The 13,446-nt window shown below is 41.6% G+C and overlaps 2 long non-coding RNA genes across 3 annotated transcripts; one reads left to right on the plus strand and one right to left on the minus strand.

Moving 5' to 3' along the window:
- The first annotated feature begins 11,371 nt into the window (after window positions 1-11,371).
- On the plus strand, window positions 11,372-11,903 carry LOC120434479. Of its 2 annotated transcripts, XR_005609115.1 has the most exons (4): window positions 11,372-11,427; window positions 11,512-11,571; window positions 11,654-11,786; window positions 11,869-11,903. It is a non-coding gene; the product is annotated as an uncharacterized LOC120434479 (long non-coding RNA). The 2 variants fall into 2 exon arrangements; XR_005609114.1 differs by lacking the exon at window positions 11,869-11,903 and having other exon boundaries at window positions 11,654-11,834.
- Window positions 11,904-11,907: 4 nt separating this feature from the next.
- On the minus strand, window positions 11,908-12,798 carry LOC120434478. Its single transcript, XR_005609113.1, has 3 exons — window positions 12,603-12,798; window positions 12,406-12,517; window positions 11,908-12,325 (listed from the first exon to the last, which is right to left on the minus strand). It is a non-coding gene; the product is annotated as an uncharacterized LOC120434478 (long non-coding RNA).
- Between the last annotated feature and the right edge of the window lie 648 nt (window positions 12,799-13,446).

Below are 13,446 nucleotides of genomic sequence, written 5' to 3' on the forward strand. Positions count from 1 at the left end.
AAGCGTTCTCTCCCAGTCATGGTCTGCATCTGCACTTCAGTCTCTTCTTCCATATCCCTCATGTCACGGTCTCTGCAATTTAAAAATGAAAGCTCCCCGGAAAACCCTCTTGTGCCCTATGTCAGCTTAGGACAATTAGACATACACAATAAAGTTGTGCATTGTCCCAAATTCCCAGGGATTCTCCCCTGGAGTAGTTTCACTCCAGGCCCTGTCTTGAGAAAAGGTAAAACATTAGCCAGCGGTGTGTCCTGCTGTAAATCATGTGATTGGATCATATGATTAACCCTCTGCTGTGGAAAAATAGATGTTAGCGCAGCGCATCTGTATGCACACTTTCTCACAGTGACCTCTGCACTGTAAACAATACAAGGTCATGAATAACACACTGCTGGTAAATTCCCAAAGACACAGAAAGTGGCAGTTAAAAGGTTAAGTCGGCATGGCCCAAAGGTCATGCAACCTGTTGCTGTCACCTTTCTGCTCCTGTAAAAAGAAACATACGTACATCCACCCTTTGGTCACTGTCTGGGTGGAGGTGCAATCTTGCATATTGGTGTCAAGTCAGTCAAGCTTTGTCAGTCCAGTCAGTCCCCATTTTTTATTTGCTGACAGTAGAACCTCGTGACGCAATAAGTTTCTACTGCCAGCAATGACGTCATTTCAAAAAAGAAAGAAATAATTTAGACTGGATTACCTCGCCGAATCCTTTTTGGCAGGGACTTGTTTTCTGGTTGTCCCAAATAAGTGGCTTTCTCCCGAGCCCATTTTAATTTTTGGAGAAACTCACTTGCGATTGTTCAACATGTTGTGTAGCGCTTTCGATCCCGATCTTGCAGGCCTGCTTGAAAAAGAGAAAACTGCCAAACAAAAATCTCAGTGCACTGTTAAAAATCAAAAAATATGAAGGCCTCTTTTTAGAAGTTGTCTAAGCATGCTCTTAGAATTATAGATCAAAACAAAACTAATTGGCAGTTTCAAAGTGGTACCAAAAGAAAATGCAAAATCCCCAAAACGTTCATCCACCAGTCACACCTCATACAACAGCAATATTCTATTAGATGATGAGTTTTTTTGTTTTCCCCCATGTACCCAGATGTGTGTTATGATAAGACCTCCCCCACACATCAGAAACAAGAAACTCAATAATCTATTAGTCTCCACTCATCTGACCCCCCTGCAGCATTCTGTTCACCCCTGCAATAATTCAATCATCCTTCCCCAAAAATAATGCTAGTTCACTAGTCTATGTATCACTTCTTAACCCACTAAGTGAACCGGACAAGATGATGGTAACAGCAATGCATGCTTAAAATGCTATTTGGTCTTCATGAGCTTCATTGCATCTCTATCATCTTCAATGCCCTGTTATCATCTTCAATGCCCTGTACCAACATAGAGCAGAGCAGCTATCTGAACGCTACTCCAACAGAGGTCGATTATCTTGTTAATAATTTTACCTCCTCACTACGTACGACTCTGGATACTGTAGCTCCTGTGAAAACTAAAGCCTCAAATCCAAAGTACCTGACTCCGTGGTATAATTCTCAAACACGTAGCCTAAAGCAGATAACTCGTAAGCTGGAGAGGAAATGGCGTGTCACAAATTTAGAGGATCATCATTTAGCCTGGAGAAGTAGTTTGCTGCTTTATAAGAAAGCCCTCCATAAAGCCAGAACATCTTACTATTCATCACTGATTGAAGAAAATAAGAACAACCCCAGGTTTCTCTTCAGCACTGTAGCCAGGCTGACAAACAGTCAGAGCTCTACTGAGCCAACAATCCCTTTAACGTTAACTAGTAATGACTTCATGAACTTCTTCACAAATAAAATTTTTATCATTAGAAAAAATTACCAATAATCATCCCACAGATGTAATATTATCTACAGCTACTTTTAGTACCATTGATGTTAAGTTAGACTCTTTTTCTCCAATTGATCTTTCTGAGTTAACTTCAATAATTAATTCCTCCAAACCATCAACGTGTCTTTTAGACCCCATTCCTACAAAACTGCTCAAAGAAGTCCTGCCATTAATTAATTCTTCGATCTTAAATATGATCAACCTATCTCTAATAATCGGCTATGTACCACAGGCCTTCAAGCTGGCTGTAGTTAAACCTTTACTTAAAAAGTCATCTCTAGACCCAGCTGTCTTAGCTAATTATAGGCCAATCTCCAACCTTCCTTTCATATCAAAAATCCTTGAAAGAGTAGTTGTCAAACAGCTAACAGATCATCTGCAGAGGAATGGCTTATTTGAAGAGTTTCAGTCAGGTTTCAGAGCTCATCACAGCACAGAAACAGCTTTAGTGAAGGTTACAAATGATCTTCTTATGGCCTCTGACAGTGGACTCATCTCTGTGCTTGTCCTGCTAGACCTCAGTGCTGCGTTTGATACTGTTGACCATAATATCCTATTAGAGCGATTAGAACATGCTGTAGGTATTACAGGTACTGCACTGCAGTGGTTTGTATCATATCTATCTAATAGACTCCAATTTGTTCAAGTAAATGGAGAGTCCTCTTCACACACTAAGGTTAAATATGGTGTTCCACAGGGTTCAGTGCTAGGACCAATTCTATTTACATTATACATGCTTCCCTTAGGCAGCATCATTAGAAGACATAGCATAAATTTTCACTGCTATGCAGATGACACGCAGCTCTATCTATCCATGAAGCCAGGTAACACACACCAATTAGTGAAACTGCAGGAATGTCTTAAAGACATAAAGACCTGGATGGCCACTAACTTTCTGCTTCTTAATTCAGATAAAACTGAGGTTATTGTACTCGGCCCTGAAAATCTTAGAAATATGGTATCTAAGCAGATTCTTACTCTGGATGGCATTACCTCGGCCTCCAGTAACACTGTGAGGAATCTTGACTTTTTGACCAGCTTTCTTCAATTATTAAACAAATATGTAAGACTGCTTTCTTCCATTTGCAACATCTCTAAAATTAGAAATATCCTGTCTCAGAGTGATGCTGAAAAACTAGTTCATGCATTTATTACTTCCAGGCTGGACTACTGTAATTCTTTATTATCAGGATGTCCTAAAACTCTCTGAAAAGCCTTCAGCTGATCCAAAATGCTGCAGCAAGAGTCCTGACAGGGACTAGAAAGAGAGAGCATATTTCTCCTGTTTTGGCTTCCTTCATTGGCTTCCTGTTAAATCCAGAATTGAATTCAAAATCCTGCTCCTCACATACAAAGTCTTAAATAATCAGGCCCCATCTTATCTTAATGACCTTGTAGTACCATATCACCCCATTAGAGCACTTTGCTCTCACACTGCAGGCTTACTTGTTGTTCCTAGAGTATTTAAAAGTAGAATGGGAGGCAGAGCCTTCAGTTTTCAGGCCCCTCTTCTGTGGAACCAGCTTCCAGTTTGGATTCGGAGACAGACACTATCTCTACTTTCAAGATTAGGCTTAAAACTTTCCTTTTGCTAAAGCATATAGTTAGGGCTGGACCAGGTGACCCTGAATCCTCCCTTAGTTATGCTGCAATAGACGTAGGCTGCCGGGGATTCCCATGATGCATTGAGTTTTCCCTTCCACTCACCTTTCTCACTCACTATGTGTTAATAGACCTCTCTGCATCGAATCATATCTGTTATTAATCTCTGTCTCTCTTCCACAGCATGTCTTTATCCTGTTTTCCTTCTTCACCCCAACCGGTCGCAGCAGATGGCCGCCCCCCCTGAGCCTGGTTCTGCTGGAGGTTTCTTCCTGTTAAAGGGAGTTTTCCTTCCCACTGTCGCCAAAGTGCTTGCTCATAGGGGTCATATGATTGTTGGGCTTTTCTCTGTATTTATTATTGTGCTATCTACTGTACAATATAAAGCGCCTTGAGGCGACTTTTGTTGTGATTTGGCGCTATATAAATAAAATTGAATTGAATTGAATTGAATTGAATTGCATGTGTGCTTGTGTTAGTAGGATTAATGCATTTTTCTGTTTGTGTAATTTTTGTGTACCTCTCCTCTTTGCGGTGCTCCAGACACTTTTCAATTCTCCACGCAAGGCAGTCGTTTTTTCTTCCCAGTTTCCTAAACCCAAATTTCAGTTCCCACACTAAAACAGCCATGTTCTCCCCTGCTCCTTCCACTGTGGTCTCATCTCATCTCTCCCCCTTGCAGCAGTCCAGTGAGAGTCAGTTGTCTTTCAGCTTTGGCCTGTGTTTTCCACTGTCTCATCTTGCCATTTTGCTCCAAAAGTGGCAAATGTCCAACTCAGACAGTCTTTTCAAAGGTCCATTCACACACAGTGAAGTTGCAGCTCATTCTAAATGCACATCCATCCATCCAGTCATGATGATGCCATTTTTCTCCTTGCTGTCGCTGTCTTGCACAGCTGCTGAACCTTTTCTTCACTGCTCAGGACACTACTGTGAGCTCTTGATATCCACCTCGTTGTTCTGGAACTGCATTTCTTGTCTTCAGGGAGAGATTCTTGGAGCTTGTGTTCTCAGGGTGACAAACACATGGAAGTTAAGCTGTAAAACAATTCAGCCAAAACTTGGCTTGAGTGTTTCTAAATGATGTTAACCTACAATTTTCTTCCGACTGCTGCACGTGGAAAATTGATCAGGGTCTGTTCTTCACCTGCAAGTGACATGCTGAGACATTTTGATCATTCTTATCACTGCTTAAAACAACACGTCTCCGCTCTCTGTTTCTGAACTCCCCTTTCTCAAAAACCCAGAGAGATTGTAGTTGTTCCTACATTGAAAAACACCAAACCCTCTTCCTATTTTTTGTTTATTTTTATCAACAATTCTAGTAAAAAAGAAATTTTGTGTGTGTCCACCCTAGCGGAGCTGGTGGCCTGCAGTACCACCCTCTTCCGCTCGTTGGAAACCACTTTTACATACATTTCTACACTCCTCTTTTTTTTTCTTTTCTTGTTTTTGTTCCCCATTTTCAACATTTTTAACCCCATTTTTCACTGTTTTTACACACACATTAACTTTTCCCACACAACCATTCTCTGCAATCTTACACACCACACATTTACTCAGCTCTTACCATACAGTCACGCATTGAGTTTTGTCTCTGGCCGCCTGGTGGAACGTCTGCCGCAGTCGCCTCTCGAGCCGCTAATCCGGCTCCGCTGACTGCCCCTGGAATCTAGATTCTCTAGTACTACACGAGGCATCCCCCGTGAGGTTCCTTGCCTTCTACAGACCAAGGAACGAACACCGCCACCCCCAGTCTCCTTTGAAGAAGTTAGGATCTTTTAGAAGACGCTAGGGATGTCACTCCGTGATTCTACACGAAGACTCTCCGTGATTCTACACGAAGACTCCCTCGGAGCTCTTGCCCTGAAAGGTCGTAACACACCTTCTTGGGCTCCCTGAAGGCTGCAACACGCTCACTTCTTTGGCCAGACACAAAAAAAAGAAAAAGAAAAAAAAAAGAAAGCTTGGACACTGCTAGCATAATGGACAGGTTTTTGACGGGGCTCCCACACAAACGCAAAGCAGGAGATGAAGCATCACCAAATATGTTTCCAAACCAACTTCCTTCCAAGCCAAAGACTAGAAAATATGGTGAAGCATATCTTCCCTTTGGCTTCACCTGCACAAGTGGCAAGGTAGGCCTCCCCTGCAAAATTAGTTTTCCCTGCGTCGGGAGCAGCGCTGGGCTCTCCAAATCACGGACAAACAGGATCCCACATTCTTGATTTTTAGTTCACAAACACTTCTTGTAATGACTAACTACTCCTGACATTTTGGACATGTTAGCTCTTTATGCAGTAAAGTTACAGTGGGATACAAATAATATCAGGCTGATCCTGCCGTAATTTGTTCCCCCGGTTCAAATCACGGACTAACAGTATCCCACAGCTGTTTATGTTTTTGAAACCATTTTGCACAGAAAGGCATTTTTTGAAAAATGTATTGCTAGCCGGGCAGCATGGTGGCACGGTGGTTAGCACTGTTGCTTCACAGCAAGAAGGTCCTGAGTTCAATTCCACCATCAGGCCGGGGTCTTTCTGTGTGGAGTTTGCATGTTCTCCCCGTGTTTGCGTGGGTTCTCTCCGGGTACTCCGGCTTCCTCCCACCGTCCAAAGACATGCAGTTTGAGGGGATAGGTTAATTGGATAATCCAAATTGTCACTAGGAGTGAATGTGAGCGTGAATGGTTGTCTGTCCCTGTGTGTTGGCCCTGCGACAGACTGGCGACCTGTCCAGGGTGTACCCCGCCTCTCGCCCTATGACAGCTGGGATAGGCTCCAGCGCCCCCCGCGACCCTGAAAAGGATAAGCGGAAGCAAATGGATGGATGGATGTATTGATAGCAATGTTGAATATTATTACACAGGAAAAAAACAACTACATGTAAAATAATTACACCGTGATGCCTCTGCCTTTCTAAATAGTGGGACAGTAACTGCGTGTGTGTGTAAGCGTGTAAAACCTGAAGATAGAGACAAAATACTGTTAATCTGACTATCTGCCATTCTGCAATTCATCTCATGTAAACAATAACGTGGCGCACAGCGTGACGTGAAAAGAGGCACATACCTTTGACGTTGCGTGACGAACTCTGTAATCCTCGTCCACACATAAACGCAAAAAAGGAGTTTTAAATAATCTCCGTTTTCGGTGAATCGCAACGCCGTTTACGTGTTGTCGAAAGGCCCAAACGCATAGAAACAGCTGAGTTTTCAAAAATACCTGTGTAGGTGTGGACGCAGCGTAAAAGAGTTAGTAGTGTATTTTCTTACTACCTGTAATTTATTGCCGTTTACTTGTATTTGCTTAATCATTTACTAAATGCTTGAGGTGTGAAATAAACCGCAAAATATGGGTATGTGTGTTTTTTGGAGGATGTGTTTTGGGGGGGGTGGGGCTAAATTTTTCTTGTAAAACAAAGGGGGGCCTGGCAAAAAAAGTTTGGGAACCACTGGCTTAATGTATGATGGTGGATAAATGAAATGTACAAAGAAAATTTAACTATATTACAAAAGGACATCCATCCTGGTAACATCAAATGACCGGAGCATAACTTGTCAGCTAGTCCGAAAATAAGTTATACAGTAACAGTCAAAGACACACCTTCTCATGTGTCACATTTCTATTCATTCAAAACAGTTATGCATAGCTGTATTTTATACAGCTCTTACAGAATGCAAAGTACAGGCTGATGTGAGTATTTAATGTACGGCTCAGCTCTACTGAATTTCAGAGTTTCTAGAGCAGACACACCGCTCACATCACGTCAGGCTTCAGGCGCCATTTTAGTGACTTTAACAATATTATAAATTTTAATATCGGTCTAGCTGACATTACGTTATGTACGCAGCACGCAATAGAACCACATATTTTAGAAGCCAAAGGTTCAAATTAGTTGGGAGCACCTTCACTTAATTATATCAGTGGTTTTGTTAGGAAAACAGTTCTGTATACCGATACTAAATTGCGTTAACATCAACGGCTAACGTATCTAACATAGCTAACTGTTATTGTTAGCACAGCATTAACAGCAAACTACAATGACGAGTAACAAAAACAAAACAGTAAAAAGGTTTTAATGAAAACGTTTTACCTTTTCCAACAGTCCCAGAATCCAGAGCTTCAAAGATCAGCAGGTACTCAAGACTGTTATCCGTTTCGCTGTCACCCTATGGAACGCCAGGACTGCCATAATGAATTACTTAAATACACCATTAAATAATTAATTAAATGTGGCAATAATTAATTAAAATTGGAATTAATTAATTAAATAAATAGTTATGACACATGTAATTAATTAATTATTGACACATTTAATTAATTATTTATGTATTTCACATTTTAATTAATTATTGACACATTTAATTAATTATTTAATGATATATTTATTTATTTCATTTTGGCAGTCCTGGGGCCTGGCTCTCATCATGAATTAATTTTATCTGTCAGCCTCACCCATCAAACCCAGGGGCGGGGTTAACGCTGCCCATGCAGCTTCTCTAACATTTGATTGGTTGCCGTGCAAAGTAAGTCAAAACAGGTCGATCCTAGATAATCGATTGCTTCTGTAGACTTGAGGCAGCCAGGTATCCCAGAATGCATTTCAAATCACAGGCAGCAATGGTGGTAGTGTAGTTTTAAAATACCCCGTTTTTCTGTCACCAACTACACGCGAATGTCGCGCCGTAATCTTCACATGTCTGGTCAGGTTGTCAACATAGAACATGTTTGCAAAAGTGCTCAGATGTTTTCAGAGATTTCACTGCTCAGGGCCCTGTTTCAGAAAGCCGGTTTAGAAAACTCAGAGTTAAAAATGATACTCAGGGTTGAGTAACCCCGAACTGTCCAACTCGGAATATTCGGTTTCAGAAAGGCTGATAACAATTAGTTCAATCAACGCGGAGTTGCTTTAACCCCAAGTTAAGCACGCGCATAAAGCCCTGATTAGTGGAGCACAGATTAAGCGAGTCACCATGGAGACGGAGGGAAAGAAGGCGCGCCAATGTATTTTACAGCGCTTGAGGCCGAAATTCTGATGGCAGCATATGCCGATAACATGCAAATTTTGCGGAAAAAAAAGTAACACAGCCTCAGCTGCAAAAGAAAGGAGCATGCATGGCAATACATAGCCGACAGAGTCAATGCGTGAGTGTTAATTTAAAATTGATCTAGGGATTTCCACCCATTTAACACGTTATTTTATTATATTTCATTTTATTTTTTATTTTATACATTTTATTTTGTGATGTGATGTGAGCGCATGTGCAACCCAACAGGCCCCAAACGTTCCTGGCAGCAAGTAAAATGAAATATAAAAATGTAGAGGAAGAGGGTCCAGCCACTTCTCCAACAAACCTTTCCTCAGTAAGATGTTCAGCACTGATTTACAACCAACCTAAGTAGGCATGTACTATGAATGTCAATGCTATTTTCTGTGTTTCAATAGCTCCCTGTAAAGCAGCTGTACAAGACCTGTTTGATCAAGAAAATAAAAAATGCTTTTGGAAATGGAACACTTCAAGCAGCAGAATGGAATGTGAGTGCCATCTATACAGCCAATCATGCCTGGGAACCCTGAAAATAAATGTAAAATCTAAGTAGTAGTTCAAGTATCACCACATCATGAATTAAGTTTTGTTCATCCTGATACCTGCAATTTTGTGGAATCCTCTTGATAAATCTTGTGGGTCTATGACCGGGGAACACCACAAACGAGTACAGGAGACGTTTCAATGCAACTGTAACATTCCTGACTGCCCGACAGACGGTAGCCTTGGAAACGTGCTCAGCGTCACCAATATTATACAGAAAGCTCCCGTTTGCAAAAAAAACGAAGTGCAATACAAATAATATGTACAGAACTGAGAGAATGTCCGCGATGTGTCACATGAGCAATATAAGCCCTGAGGATGTTATTCAAATAAAGTATCGATTGTGCTGAAAAACGGTAACGTTCACACAGAAAATCATCAGGACATGATAAAATGTCCAAACGCGCTCTAATCACTCTCTCCCGGCGGAGAGCTCTGCGGAGAATTTGGGCTTCAACATCTACTGGCTCTTCAAGGAAGGGGCACGCCATGTCTGACACTTCCTACAGTCAGGTTTCCGACAAAGAGGCGGAGAAAGTCAGGGTTAGTTGAAGTAAACCTGCTAGGGGGCAGGTTAGCTTCACGGAGTGTGTCGTCATAGTAACTCACTCAGAATTAATCTAAACTCGCTTTGTGAAACCGAAAACCCAGAGTTTTCGTTAACTCAGGGTATACTTACTCAGAGTTTGCACTAAACTGGCTTTCTGAAACAGGGCCCTGCTAACAGTCAGCATGCAGAGTGCACCGAGGGGGTTACATCAACCGGTTTGTTTACATATTCCACTCTCCGTGTTCCACATGTTGCATTCGCAGATTCTCATTTTCACCGAACGATCGTCTCTTTCCGCCTGGTCTTGTGTGTCTGTGCTTCTGTAACATAAAGAACGAGCTGACATTTTTCTCACGAAACCAGCGATCAGCTCAGCAGGCCCTCAGTTTACCTGCATGCATCCTCCTCCTCACCTGTCAGCCGTTTAACACCTGGGCCCTGTTTCAGAAAGCCGGTTTAGAAAACTCAGAGTTAAAAATGATACTCAGGGTTGAGTAACCCCGAACTGTCCAACTCGGAATATTCGGTTTCAGAAAGGCTGATAACAATTAGTTCAATCAACGCGGAGTTGCTTTAACCCCAAGTTAAGCGCGCGCACGAGGATACATAAAGCCCTGATTAGTGGAGCACAGATTAAGCGAGTCACCATGGAGACGGAGGGAAAGAAGGCGCGGTCAATGTATTTTACAGCGCTTGAGGCCGAAATTCTGATGGCAGCATATGCCGATAACATGCAAATTTTATGAAAAAAGTAACACAGCCTCAGCTGCAAAAGAAAGGGAGCATGCATGGCAAAACATAGCCGACAGAGTCAATGCGTGAGTGTTAATTTAAACATTGATCTAGGGATTTCCACCCATTTAACACGTTATTATATTATATTTAATTTTAGTGTTTATTTTATACATTTTATTTTGTGATGTGATGTGAGCGCAGGTGCAACCCAACAGGCCCCAAACGTTCCCGGCAGCAAGTAAAATGAAATATAAAAATATAGTCCAAACAGGTAAAGGTGTAATTGTATTATGAGCCATAGTGCTTGGTCTGTTTGTCCTGTGTAAATCAATTGCAGTTAGAGGCCACATTAATTTTCTTTCTGTAAGCACTTATTGAAATTATCTGAGCACATTACAAGTACATATTTGCTTACTCTGTATGCTCAAATGTGACCCGTTATAGCCAACAGAAAAAAGCGGAGGCCGAAAAACAGGTGGGGTCCTCCACCACCACCACTCACAGAGGCTGAGCAGTTGGCCCTCAGCCAAAACAGTGGGCGCCCTGTGGCTGAAGGCATCTCTGCGGGACATCCTCTGAGTCAATAACCCCGCAAGACACAAGTGCCTACATAAGAGGTAAATTCAAAATAATACATGATGTGCATACATCCTTTCTTCACAGTCACCTTTGCAGTGCTACTCATTCATTTGATAAACTCTTTACCATAATGAATTATTTTGTAGTGAAGTTATCTTCCTACTGATTTTGCCTTCACTCAGTCTTGGTTGTCTTGTTGAGAGCATAATGACAATGAAGTGTAAGGTGATTGGTATATGTTTGTTAATTGGCATTTGGTCCCTTGTAAGTTATAAGTGACCTGTATAAACCTCATATTCTATCAGTTGATTGTGATGGTGTACTGCATCTGGTGCAGCCTCCTGTTGAGCCAGACCAACATGCAGTTGTGAGTACTCTTAATACTCCACAGATCATATGAGTTTACAGTAGAACAGCAATGTTGTTCATTTCATTACTACAGGAAATTGAAGAAACATTGACAGCTGTTACAGAGGAGGAAGCAACAGAGACACTTTATGAGGTTTACATCTTACAATGGAAAATATAACAATTGAATAAAATGTGGTACTATAATAAAACCATGGACTTTCTATGTCTCTAACAGAGTGATGATGGAAATGCAGAGGAAGAGGGTCCAGCCACTTCTCCAACAAACCTTTCCTCAGTAAGATGTTCAGCACTGATTTACAACCAACCTAAGTAGGCATGTACTATGAATGTCAATGCTATTTTCTGTGTTTCAATAGCTCCCTGTAAAGCAGCTGTACAAGACCTATTTGATCAAGAAAATAAAAAAAATGCGACTTGGAAATGGAACACTTCAAGCAGCAGATCCAAAAGACCAAGATTGAGATTTTACTGCTGGAACATCAGTTAAGGGTGGGTGAAGTGGTCAGAGATGGACGAATTATTTCAGTGTTTGAACAACATAATAATAAACTTATTAATACTTTGTGTACAGGAAATACAGGCGACCAATAAAGCCAGTTGAACAAAAATCTGTTTATTCTTCTTTCAACATGTTGAGGTGATGGGTCAAAGGAAATGATTGTGACATATGGTGTCTCTGACTGCTCTTCCATCTTGTATGTCCGTGGGAGGGTCAGGATGTTCATGGTTTGGATCACTGCTGATGTTTGGTTCAGAAGGACAGTGTTCTCCTCTAATTGTGGCAATGTTGTGAAGAATCACACATGCCACAATAATGTCACATGCCCTTTCTGGGGTGACCCTGAGTCTTTGAAGGCACTGGAACCGGGCCTTAAGCATTCCGATAGTCATTTCAACTCTGGCTCTTGTCCTACAATGAGCCAGATTATATCGCTGCTGTGGGCCCGGGTCAGGGTCAGGGTAAGGGGTAAGCAAATAGGGTAAACATGGATACCCCCTATCACCAAGCAAGTAGCCAGTGAACTCTCCTAAGACAGAAGGATACACATCAGTTCAAATGTCCCTGTAGCAATTGGTCTTTATATATTTTAAAGTATTTTCAACTCACCATGTCCAAATTTTGTGCTCAGTGTACATTCACGAAAAATTCGTGAGTCATGAACAGAGCCTGGCCACTTGGCTTCCACATTTGTGATAATGTTGGCAGCATCACATATGATCTTCACAGTGCAGAGGACACAAATTAGCATCCATTACTATAATGAAATAATGTGTTAGTTTGAAATGCTACAGGGAACTATGTACCTGTACATTAATGCTGTGGAAAGACTTCCTGTTCACATAGTCTCCTTCATTTACTGAAGGAGCAATGATTGGAATGTGAGTGCCATCTATACAGCCAATCACGCCTGGGAACCCTGAAAATAAATGTAAAATCTAAGTAGTAGTTCAAGTATCACCACATCATGAATTAGGTTTTGTTCATCCTGATACCTGCAATTTTGTGGAATCCCTCTTTGATAAATCTTGTGGGTCTATGACCGGGGAACACCACAAACGAGTACAGGAGACGTTTCAGTGCAACTGTAACATTCCTGACTGCCCGACAGACGGTAGCCTTGGAAACGTGCTCAGCGTCACCAATATTATACAGAAAGCTCCCGTTTGCAAAAAAACGAAGTGCAATACAAATAATATGTACAGAACGGAGAGAATGTCCGCGATGTGTCACATGAGCAGTATAAGGCCTGAGGATGTTATTCAAATAAATTATCGATTGTGCTGAAAAACGGTAACGTTCAAACAGAAAATCATCAGGACATGATAAAATGTCCAAACGCGCTCTAATCACTCTCTCCCGGTGGAGAGCTCTGCGGAGAATTTGGGCTTCAACATCTACTGGCTCTTCAAGGAAGGGGCACGCCATGTCTGACACTTCCTACAGTCAGATTTCCGACAAAGAGGCGGAGAAAGTCAGGGTTAGTTGAAGTAAACCTGCTAGGGGGCAGGTTAGCTTCACGGAGTGTGTCGTCATAGTAACTCACTCAGAATTAATCTAAACTCGCTTTGTGAAACCGAAAACCCAGAGTTTTCGTTAACTCAGGGTATACTTACTCAGAGTTTGCACTAAACTGGCTTTCTGAAACAG

This window comes from Oreochromis aureus, linkage group 18 (genome assembly GCF_013358895.1).
Source record: "Oreochromis aureus strain Israel breed Guangdong linkage group 18, ZZ_aureus, whole genome shotgun sequence".
Classification (NCBI taxonomy): Eukaryota; Metazoa; Chordata; class Actinopteri; order Cichliformes; family Cichlidae; genus Oreochromis; species Oreochromis aureus.